This window comes from Oncorhynchus nerka, unplaced genomic scaffold (assembly GCF_034236695.1).
Source record: "Oncorhynchus nerka isolate Pitt River unplaced genomic scaffold, Oner_Uvic_2.0 unplaced_scaffold_1746, whole genome shotgun sequence".
Taxonomy (NCBI): domain Eukaryota; kingdom Metazoa; phylum Chordata; class Actinopteri; order Salmoniformes; family Salmonidae; genus Oncorhynchus; species Oncorhynchus nerka.
The window spans coordinates 24,205-32,500 of NW_027039577.1; the positions used below are offsets into that span (position 1 = coordinate 24,205).

The window sequence follows — 8,296 nt, forward strand, 5'->3', positions numbered from 1 at the left end:
GTTAGTTTGTATTTCATCCAACAATCTGTGCTACAAATTATGGCTACAGTATATGCAATTTTTCCACATTTTGAGTGACACAAAGATTCTTATCTAAATGGTGAAAATGCAACAGCTGTTAATCAGACTCACTTTGACTTTATATAGTGCACCAAGAGATGGTTTCTCGCTTACGGCCACACTGTCCTGAGTACGCCTGATCTCGTCTGATCTCAGAAGCTAAGCAGGGTCGGGCCTGGTTAGTACTTGGATGGGAGACCGCCTGGGAATACCAGGTGCTGTAAGCATTTTGTCAACTCTTTGTCCGTTTTTTCCCACAAGGCTGAAATATGTGCCCTCGCTTTGAAATAAGTAAGCAAGGTTAGTTTGTATTTCATCCAACAATCTGTGCTACAAATTATGGCTACAGTATATGCAATTTTTTCCACATTTTGAGTGACACAAAGATTCTTATCTAAATGGTGAAAATGCAACAGCTGTTAATCAGACTCACTTTGACTTTATATAGTGCACCAAGAGATGGTTTCTCGCTTACGGCCACACTGGCCTGAGTACGCCTGATCTCGGAAGCTAAGCAGGGTCGGGCTTGTCCTCGTGCTTGGATGGGAGACCGCCTGGGAATACCAGGTGCTGTAAGCATTTTGTCAACTCTTTGTCCGTTTTTTCCCTCAAGGCTGAAATATGTGCCCTCGCTTTGAAATAAGTAAGCAAGGTTAGTTTGTATTTCATCCAACAATCTGTGCTACAAATTATGGCTACAGTATATGCAATTTTTGCAATTTTGAGTGACACAAAGATTCTTATCTAAATGGTGAAAATGCAACAGCTGTTAATCAGACTCACTTTGACTTTATATAGTGCACCAAGAGATGGTTTCTCGCTTACGGCCACACTGTCCTGAGTACGCCTGATCTCGTCTGATCTCAGAAGCTAAGCAGGGTCGGGCCTGGTTAGTACTTGGATGGGAGACCGCCTGGGAATACCAGGTGCTGTAAGCATTTTGTCAACTCTTTGTCCGTTTTTTCCCACAAGGCTGAAATATGTGCCCTCGCTTTGAAATAAGTAAGCAAGGTTAGTTTGTATTTCATCCAACAATCTGTGCTACAAATTATGGCTACAGTATATGCAATTTTTCCACATTTTGAGTGACACAAAGATTCTTATCTAAATGGTGAAAATGCAACAGCTGTTAATCAGACTCACTTTGACTTTATATAGTGCACCAAGAGATAGTTTCTCGCTTACGGCCACACTGTCCTGAGTACGCCTGATCTCGTCTGATCTCGGAAGCTAAGCAGGGTCGGGCTTGGTTAGTACTTGGATGGGAGACCGCCTGGGAATACCAGGTGCTGTAAGCATTTTGTCAACTCTTTGTCCGTTTTTTCCCACAAGGCTGAAATATGTGCCTCGCTTTGAAATAAGTAAGCAAGGTTAGTTTGTATTTCATCCAACAATCTGTGCTACAAATTATGGCTACAGTATATGCAATTTTTCCACATTTTGAGTGACACAAAGATTCTTATCTAAATGGTGAAAATGCAACAGCTGTTAATCAGACTCACTTTGACTTTATATAGTGCACCAAGAGATGGTTTCTGCTTACGGCCACACTGTCCTGAGTACGCCTGATCTCGTCTGATCTCAGAAGCTAAGCAGGGTCGGGCCTGGTTAGTACTTGGATGGGAGACCGCCTGGGAATACCAGGTGCTGTAAGCATTTTGTCAACTCTTTGTCCGTTTTTTTCCCACAAGGCTGAAATATGTGCCTCGCTTTGAAATAAGTAAGCAAGGTTAGTTTGTATTTCATCCAACAATCTGTGCTACAAATTATGGCTACAGTATATGCAATTTTTTCCACATTTTGAGTGACACAAAGATTCTTATCTAAATGGTGAAAATGCAACAGCTGTTAATCAGACTCACTTTGACTTTATATAGTGCACCAAGAGATAGTTTTCGCTTACGGCCACACTGTCCTGAGTACGCCTGATCTCGTCTGATCTCGGAAGCTAAGCAGGGTCGGGCCTGGTTAGTACTTGGATGGGAGACCGCCTGGGAATACCAGGTGCTGTAAGCATTTTGTCAACTCTTTGTCCGTTTTTTCCCACAAGGCTGAAATATGTGCCCTCGCTTTGAAATAAGTAAGCAAGGTTAGTTTGTATTTCATCCAACAATCTGTGCTACAAATTATGGCTACAGTATATGCAATTTTTCCACATTTTGAGTGACACAAAGATTCTTATCTAAATGGTGAAAATGCAACAGCTGTTAATCAGACTCACTTTGACTTTATATAGTGCACCAAGAGATAGTTTCTCGCTTACGGCCACACTGTCCTGAGTACGCCTGATCTCGTCTGATCTCAGAAGCTAAGCAGGGTCGGGCCTGGTTAGTACTTGGATGGGAGACCGCCTGGGAATACCAGGTGCTGTAAGCATTTTGTCAACTCTTTGTCCGTTTTTTCCCACAAGGCTGAAATATGTGCCCTCGCTTTGAAATAAGTAAGCAAGGTTAGTTTGTATTTCATCCAACAATCTGTGCTACAAATTATGGCTACAGTATATGCAATTTTTTCCACATTTTGAGTGACACAAAGATTCTTATCTAAATGGTGAAAATGCAACAGCTGTTAATCAGACTCACTTTGACTTTATATAGTGCACCAAGAGATAGTTTTGTCTCTTACGGCCACACTGTCCTGAGTACGCCTGATCTCGTCTGATCTCAGAAGCTAAGCAGGGTCGGGCCTGGTTAGTACTTGGATGGGAGACCGCCTGGGAATACCAGGTGCTGTAAGCATTTTGTCAACTCTTTGTCCGTTTTTTCCCACAAGGCTGAAATATGTGCCCTCGCTTTGAAATAAGTAAGCAAGGTTAGTTTGTATTTCATCCAACAATCTGTGCTACAAATTATGGCTACAGTATATGCAATTTTGAGTGACACAAAGATTCTTATCTAAATGGTGAAAATGCAACAGCTGTTAATCAGACTCACTTTGACTTTATATAGTGCACCAAGAGATAGTTTCTCGCTTACGGCCACACTGTCCTGAGTACGCCTGATCTCGTCTGATCTCGGAAGCTAAGCAGGGTCGGGCCTGGTTAGTACTTGGATGGGAGACCGCCTGGGAATACCAGGTGCTGTAAGCATTTTGTCAACTCTTTGTCCGTTTTTTTTCCCACAAGGCTGAAATATGTGCCCTCGCTTTGAAATAAGTAAGCAAGGTTAGTTTGTATTTCATCCAACAATCTGTGCTACAAATTATGGCTACAGTATATGCAATTTTGAGTGACACAAAGATTCTTATCTAAATGGTGAAAATGCAACAGCTGTTAATCAGACTCACTTTGACTTTATATAGTGCACCAAGAGATAGTTTCTCGCTTACGGCCACACTGTCCTGAGTACGCCTGATCTCGTCTGATCTCGGAAGCTAAGCAGGGTCGGGCTTGGTTAGTACTTGGATGGGAGACCGCCTGGGAATACCAGGTGCTGTAAGCATTTTGTCAACTCTTTGTCCGTTTTTTCCCACAAGGCTGAAATATGTGCCCTCGCTTTGAAATAAGTAAGCAAGGTTAGTTTGTATTTCATCCAACAATCTGTGCTACAAATTATGGCTACAGTATATGCAATTTTTTCCACATTTTGAGTGACACAAAGATTCTTATCTAAATGGTGAAAATGCAACAGCTGTTAATCAGACTCACTTTGACTTTATATAGTGCACCAAGAGATAGTTTCTCGCTTACGGCCACACTGTCCTGAGTACCCCTGATCTCGGAAGCTAAGCAGGGTCGGGCCTGGTTAGTACTTGGATGGGAGACCGCCTGGGAATACCAGGTGCTGTAAGCATTTTGTCAACTCTTTGTCCGTTTTTTCCCACAAGGCTGAAATATGTGCCCTCGCTTTGAAATAAGTAAGCAAGGTTAGTTTGTATTTCATCCAACAATCTGTGCTACAAATTATGGCTACAGTATATGCAATTTTTTCCACATTTTGAGTGACACAAAGATTCTTATCTAAATGGTGAAAATGCAACAGCTGTTAATCAGACTCACTTTGACTTTATATAGTGCACCAAGAGATAGTTTCTCGCTTACGGCCACACTGTCCTGAGTACCCCTGATCTCGTCTGATCTCGGAAGCTAAGCAGGGTCGGGCTTGGTTAGTACTTGGATGGGAGACCGCCTGGGAATACCAGGTGCTGTAAGCATTTGTCAACTCTTTGTCCGTTTTTCCCACAAGGCTGAAATATGTGCCTCGCTTTGAAATAAGTAAGCAAGGTTAGTTTGTATTTCATCCAACAATCTGTGCTACAAATTATGGCTACAGTATATGCAATTTTTCCAATTTTGAGTGACACAAAGATTCTTATCTAAATGGTGAAAATGCAACAGCTGTTAATCAGACTCACTTTGACTTTATATAGTGCACCAAGAGATAGTTTCTCGCTTACGGCCACACTGTCCTGAGTACGCCTGATCTCGTCTGATCTCGGAAGCTAAGCAGGGTCGGGCTTGGTTAGTACTTGGATGGGAGACCGCCTGGGAATACCAGGTGCTGTAAGCATTTTGTCAACTCTTTGTCCGTTTTTTCCCACAAGGCTGAAATATGTGCCCTCGCTTTGAAATAAGTAAGCAAGGTTAGTTTGTATTTCATCCAACAATCTGTGCTACAAATTATGGCTACAGTATATGCAATTTTTCCACATTTTGAGTGACACAAAGATTCTTATCTAAATGGTGAAAATGCAACAGCTGTTAATCAGACTCACTTTGACTTTATATAGTGCACCAAGAGATGGTTTCTCGCCACGGCCACACTGTCCTGAGTACGCCTGATCTCGTCTGATCTCAGAAGCTAAGCAGGGTCGGGCCTGGTTAGTACTTGGATGGGAGACCGCCTGGGAATACCAGGTGCTGTAAGCATTTTGTCAACTCTTTGTCCGTTTTTCCCACAAGGCTGAAATATGTGCCCTCGCTTTGAAATAAGTAAGCAAGGTTAGTTTGTATTTCATCCAACAATCTGTGCTACAAATTATGGCTACAGTATATGCAATTTTTCCACATTTTGAGTGACACAAAGATTCTTATCTAAATGGTGAAAATGCAACAGCTGTTAATCAGACTCACTTTGACTTTATATAGTGCACCAAGAGATGGTTTCTCGCTTACGGCCACACTGTCCTGAGTACGCCTGATCTCGTCTGATCTCAGAAGCTAAGCAGGGTCGGGCCTGGTTAGTACTTGGATGGGAGACCGCCTGGGAATACCAGGTGCTGTAAAGCATTTTGTCAACTCTTTGTCCGTTTTTTCCCACAAGGCTGAAATATGTGCCCTCGCTTTGAAATAAGTAAGCAAGGTTAGTTTGTATTTCATCCAACAATCTGTGCTACAAATTATGGCTACAGTATATGCAATTTTTTTTGAGTGACACAAAGATTCTTATCTAAATGGTGAAAATGCAACAGCTGTTAATCAGACTCACTTTGACTTTATATAGTGCACCAAGAGATGGTTTCTCGCTTACGGCCACACTGTCCTGAGTACGCCTGATCTCGTCTGATCTCAGAAGCTAAGCAGGGTCGGGCCTGGTTAGTACTTGGATGGGAGACCGCCTGGGAATACCAGGTGCTGTAAGCATTTTGTCAACTCTTTGTCCGTTTTTCCCACAAGGCTGAAATATGTGCCCTCGCTTTGAAATAAGTAAGCAAGGTTAGTTTGTATTTCATCCAACAATCTGTGCTACAAATTATGGCTACAGTATATGCAATTTTCCACATTTTGAGTGACACAAAGATTCTTATCTAAATGGTGAAAATGCAACAGCTGTTAATCAGACTCACTTTGACTTTATATAGTGCACCAAGAGATGGTTTCTTACGGCCACACTGTCCTGAGTACGCCTGATCTCGTCTGATCTCAGAAGCTAAGCAGGGTGAGACTGGTTAGTACTTGGATGGGAGACCGCCTGGGAATACCAGGTGCTGTAAGCATTTTGTCAACTCTTTGTCCGTTTTTTCCCACAAGGCTGAAATATGTGCCCTCGCTTTGAAATAAGTAAGCAAGGTTAGTTTGTATTTCATCCAACAATCTGTGCTACAAATTATGGCTACAGTATATGCAATTTTTCCACATTTTGAGTGACACAAAGATTCTTATCTAAATGGTGAAAATGCAACAGCTGTTAATCAGACTCACTTTGACTTTATATAGTGCACCAAGAGATGGTTTCTCGCTTACGGCCACACTGTCCTGAGTACGCCTGATCTCGTCTGATCTCAGAAGCTAAGCAGGGTCGGGCCTGGTTAGTACTTGGATGGGAGACCGCCTGGGAATACCAGGTGCTGTAAGCATTTTGTCAACTCTTTGTCTGTTTTTTCCCTCAAGGCTGAAATATGTGCCCTCGCTTTGAAATAAGTAAGCAAGGTTAGTTTGTATTTCATCCAACAATCTGTGCTACAAATTATGGCTACAGTATATGCAATTTTTTCCACATTTTGAGTGACACAAAGATTCTTATCTAAATGGTGAAAATGCAACAGCTGTTAATCAGACTCACTTTGACTTTATATAGTGCACCAAGAGATGGTTTCTCGCTTACGGCCACACTGTCCTGAGTACGCCTGATCTCGTCTGATCTCAGAAGCTAAGCAGGGTCGGGCCTGGTTAGTACTTGGATGGGAGACCGCCTGGGAATACCAGGTGCTGTAAGCATTTTGTCAACTCTTTGTCCGTTTTTTCCCACAAGGCTGAAATATGTGCCCTCGCTTTGAAATAAGTAAGCAAGGTTAGTTTGTATTTCATCCAACAATCTGTGCTACAAATTATGGCTACAGTATATGCAATTTTTCCACATTTTGAGTGACACAAAGATTCTTATCTAAATGGTGAAAATGCAACAGCTGTTAATCAGACTCACTTTGACTTTATATAGTGCACCAAGAGATGGTTTCTCGCTTACGGCCACACTGTCCTGAGTACGCCTGATCTCGTCTGATCTCGGAAGCTAAGCAGGGTCGGGCCTGGTTAGTACTTGGATGGGAGACCGCCTGGGAATACCAGGTGCTGTAAGCATTTTGTCAACTCTTTGTCCGTTTTTTTCCCACAAGGCTGAAATATGTGCCCTCGCTTTGAAATAAGTAAGCAAGGTTAGTTTGTATTTCATCCAACAATCTGTGCTACAAATTATGGCTACAGTATATGCAATTTTTCCACATTTTGAGTGACACAAAGATTCTTATCTAAATGGTGAAAATGCAACAGCTGTTAATCAGACTCACTTTGACTTTATATAGTGCACCAAGAGATGGTTTCTCGCTTACGGCCACACTGTCCTGAGTACGCCTGATCTCGTCTGATCTCGGAAGCTAAGCAGGGTCGGGCCTGGTTAGTACTTGGATGGGAGACCGCCTGGGAATACCAGGTGCTGTAAGCATTTTGTCAACTCTTTGTCCGTTTTTTTCCCACAAGGCTGAAATATGTGCCCTCGCTTTGAAATAAGTAAGCAAGGTTAGTTTGTATTTCATCCAACAATCTGTGCTACAAATTATGGCTACAGTATATGCAATTTTTTCCACATTTTGAGTGACACAAAGATTCTTATCTAAATGGTGAAAATGCAACAGCTGTTAATCAGACTCACTTTGACTTTATATAGTGCACCAGAGATGGTTTCTCGCTTACGGCCACACTGTCCTGAGTACGCCTGATCTCGTCTGATCTCAGAAGCTAAGCAGGGTCGGGCCTGGTTAGTACTTGGATGGGAGACCGCCTGGGAATACCAGGTGCTGTAAGCATTTTGTCAACTCTTTGTCCGTTTTTTCCCACAAGGCTGAAATATGTGCCCTCGCTTTGAAATAAGTAAGCAAGGTTAGTTTGTATTTCATCCAACAATCTGTGCTACAAATTATGGCTACAGTATATGCAATTTTTCCACATTTTGAGTGACACAAAGATTCTTATCTAAATGGTGAAAATGCAACAGCTGTTAATCAGACTCACTTTGACTTTATATAGTGCACCAGAGATAGTTTCTCGCTTACGGCCACACTGTCCTGAGTACGCCTGATCTCGTCTGATCTCGGAAGCTAAGCAGGGTCGGGCTTGGTTAGTACTTGGATGGGAGACCGCCTGGGAATACCAGGTGCTGTAAGCATTTTGTCAACTCTTTGTCCGTTTTTTCCCACAAGGCTGAAATATGTGCCCTCGCTTTGAAATAAGTAAGCAAGGTTAGTTTGTATTTCATCCAACAATCTGTGCTACAAATTATGGCTACAGTATATGCAATTTTTTCCA

At 42.3% G+C, this 8,296-nt stretch overlaps 19 non-coding genes and 3 pseudogenes across 19 annotated transcripts; all 22 read left to right on the forward strand.

Moving 5' to 3' along the window:
- The first annotated feature begins 168 nt into the window (after window positions 1–168).
- On the forward strand, window positions 169–287 carry LOC135568014 (5S ribosomal RNA). The gene has a single exon (XR_010462476.1). It is a non-coding gene; the product is annotated as a 5S ribosomal RNA (ribosomal RNA).
- Window positions 288–879: 592 nt separating this feature from the next.
- LOC135568015 (5S ribosomal RNA) lies at window positions 880–998 on the forward strand. Its single transcript, XR_010462477.1, has one exon. It is a non-coding gene; the product is annotated as a 5S ribosomal RNA (ribosomal RNA).
- Window positions 999–1,239: 241 nt separating this feature from the next.
- On the forward strand, window positions 1,240–1,358 carry LOC135567933 (5S ribosomal RNA). The gene has a single exon (XR_010462424.1). It is a non-coding gene; the product is annotated as a 5S ribosomal RNA (ribosomal RNA).
- A 239-nt stretch (window positions 1,359–1,597) lies between these two features.
- LOC135568016 (5S ribosomal RNA) lies at window positions 1,598–1,716 on the forward strand. Its single transcript, XR_010462478.1, has one exon. It is a non-coding gene; the product is annotated as a 5S ribosomal RNA (ribosomal RNA).
- Window positions 1,717–1,957: 241 nt separating this feature from the next.
- Window positions 1,958–2,076, forward strand: LOC135568037 (5S ribosomal RNA). The gene has a single exon (XR_010462499.1). It is a non-coding gene; the product is annotated as a 5S ribosomal RNA (ribosomal RNA).
- Window positions 2,077–2,317: 241 nt separating this feature from the next.
- LOC135568017 (5S ribosomal RNA) lies at window positions 2,318–2,436 on the forward strand. The gene has a single exon (XR_010462479.1). It is a non-coding gene; the product is annotated as a 5S ribosomal RNA (ribosomal RNA).
- Window positions 2,437–2,679: 243 nt separating this feature from the next.
- LOC135567929 (5S ribosomal RNA) lies at window positions 2,680–2,798 on the forward strand. Its single transcript, XR_010462420.1, has one exon. It is a non-coding gene; the product is annotated as a 5S ribosomal RNA (ribosomal RNA).
- Window positions 2,799–3,029: 231 nt separating this feature from the next.
- On the forward strand, window positions 3,030–3,148 carry LOC135567915 (5S ribosomal RNA). Its single transcript, XR_010462406.1, has one exon. It is a non-coding gene; the product is annotated as a 5S ribosomal RNA (ribosomal RNA).
- A 233-nt stretch (window positions 3,149–3,381) lies between these two features.
- Window positions 3,382–3,500, forward strand: LOC135567934 (5S ribosomal RNA). Its single transcript, XR_010462425.1, has one exon. It is a non-coding gene; the product is annotated as a 5S ribosomal RNA (ribosomal RNA).
- A 242-nt stretch (window positions 3,501–3,742) lies between these two features.
- Window positions 3,743–3,851, forward strand: LOC135567985 (5S ribosomal RNA; annotated as a pseudogene).
- A 242-nt stretch (window positions 3,852–4,093) lies between these two features.
- Window positions 4,094–4,212, forward strand: LOC135567957 (5S ribosomal RNA). Its single transcript, XR_010462448.1, has one exon. It is a non-coding gene; the product is annotated as a 5S ribosomal RNA (ribosomal RNA).
- Window positions 4,213–4,449: 237 nt separating this feature from the next.
- Window positions 4,450–4,568, forward strand: LOC135567935 (5S ribosomal RNA). The gene has a single exon (XR_010462426.1). It is a non-coding gene; the product is annotated as a 5S ribosomal RNA (ribosomal RNA).
- Window positions 4,569–4,809: 241 nt separating this feature from the next.
- LOC135567981 (5S ribosomal RNA) lies at window positions 4,810–4,927 on the forward strand (annotated as a pseudogene).
- Window positions 4,928–5,167: 240 nt separating this feature from the next.
- Window positions 5,168–5,286, forward strand: LOC135567959 (5S ribosomal RNA). Its single transcript, XR_010462450.1, has one exon. It is a non-coding gene; the product is annotated as a 5S ribosomal RNA (ribosomal RNA).
- A 236-nt stretch (window positions 5,287–5,522) lies between these two features.
- On the forward strand, window positions 5,523–5,641 carry LOC135568018 (5S ribosomal RNA). The gene has a single exon (XR_010462480.1). It is a non-coding gene; the product is annotated as a 5S ribosomal RNA (ribosomal RNA).
- Window positions 5,642–5,876: 235 nt separating this feature from the next.
- On the forward strand, window positions 5,877–5,994 carry LOC135567979 (5S ribosomal RNA; annotated as a pseudogene).
- Window positions 5,995–6,235: 241 nt separating this feature from the next.
- LOC135568019 (5S ribosomal RNA) lies at window positions 6,236–6,354 on the forward strand. The gene has a single exon (XR_010462481.1). It is a non-coding gene; the product is annotated as a 5S ribosomal RNA (ribosomal RNA).
- Window positions 6,355–6,596: 242 nt separating this feature from the next.
- On the forward strand, window positions 6,597–6,715 carry LOC135568020 (5S ribosomal RNA). The gene has a single exon (XR_010462482.1). It is a non-coding gene; the product is annotated as a 5S ribosomal RNA (ribosomal RNA).
- A 241-nt stretch (window positions 6,716–6,956) lies between these two features.
- LOC135567916 (5S ribosomal RNA) lies at window positions 6,957–7,075 on the forward strand. Its single transcript, XR_010462407.1, has one exon. It is a non-coding gene; the product is annotated as a 5S ribosomal RNA (ribosomal RNA).
- Window positions 7,076–7,317: 242 nt separating this feature from the next.
- Window positions 7,318–7,436, forward strand: LOC135567917 (5S ribosomal RNA). Its single transcript, XR_010462408.1, has one exon. It is a non-coding gene; the product is annotated as a 5S ribosomal RNA (ribosomal RNA).
- Window positions 7,437–7,678: 242 nt separating this feature from the next.
- Window positions 7,679–7,797, forward strand: LOC135568022 (5S ribosomal RNA). The gene has a single exon (XR_010462484.1). It is a non-coding gene; the product is annotated as a 5S ribosomal RNA (ribosomal RNA).
- Window positions 7,798–8,037: 240 nt separating this feature from the next.
- On the forward strand, window positions 8,038–8,156 carry LOC135567936 (5S ribosomal RNA). Its single transcript, XR_010462427.1, has one exon. It is a non-coding gene; the product is annotated as a 5S ribosomal RNA (ribosomal RNA).
- The last annotated feature ends 140 nt before the right edge of the window (window positions 8,157–8,296 follow it).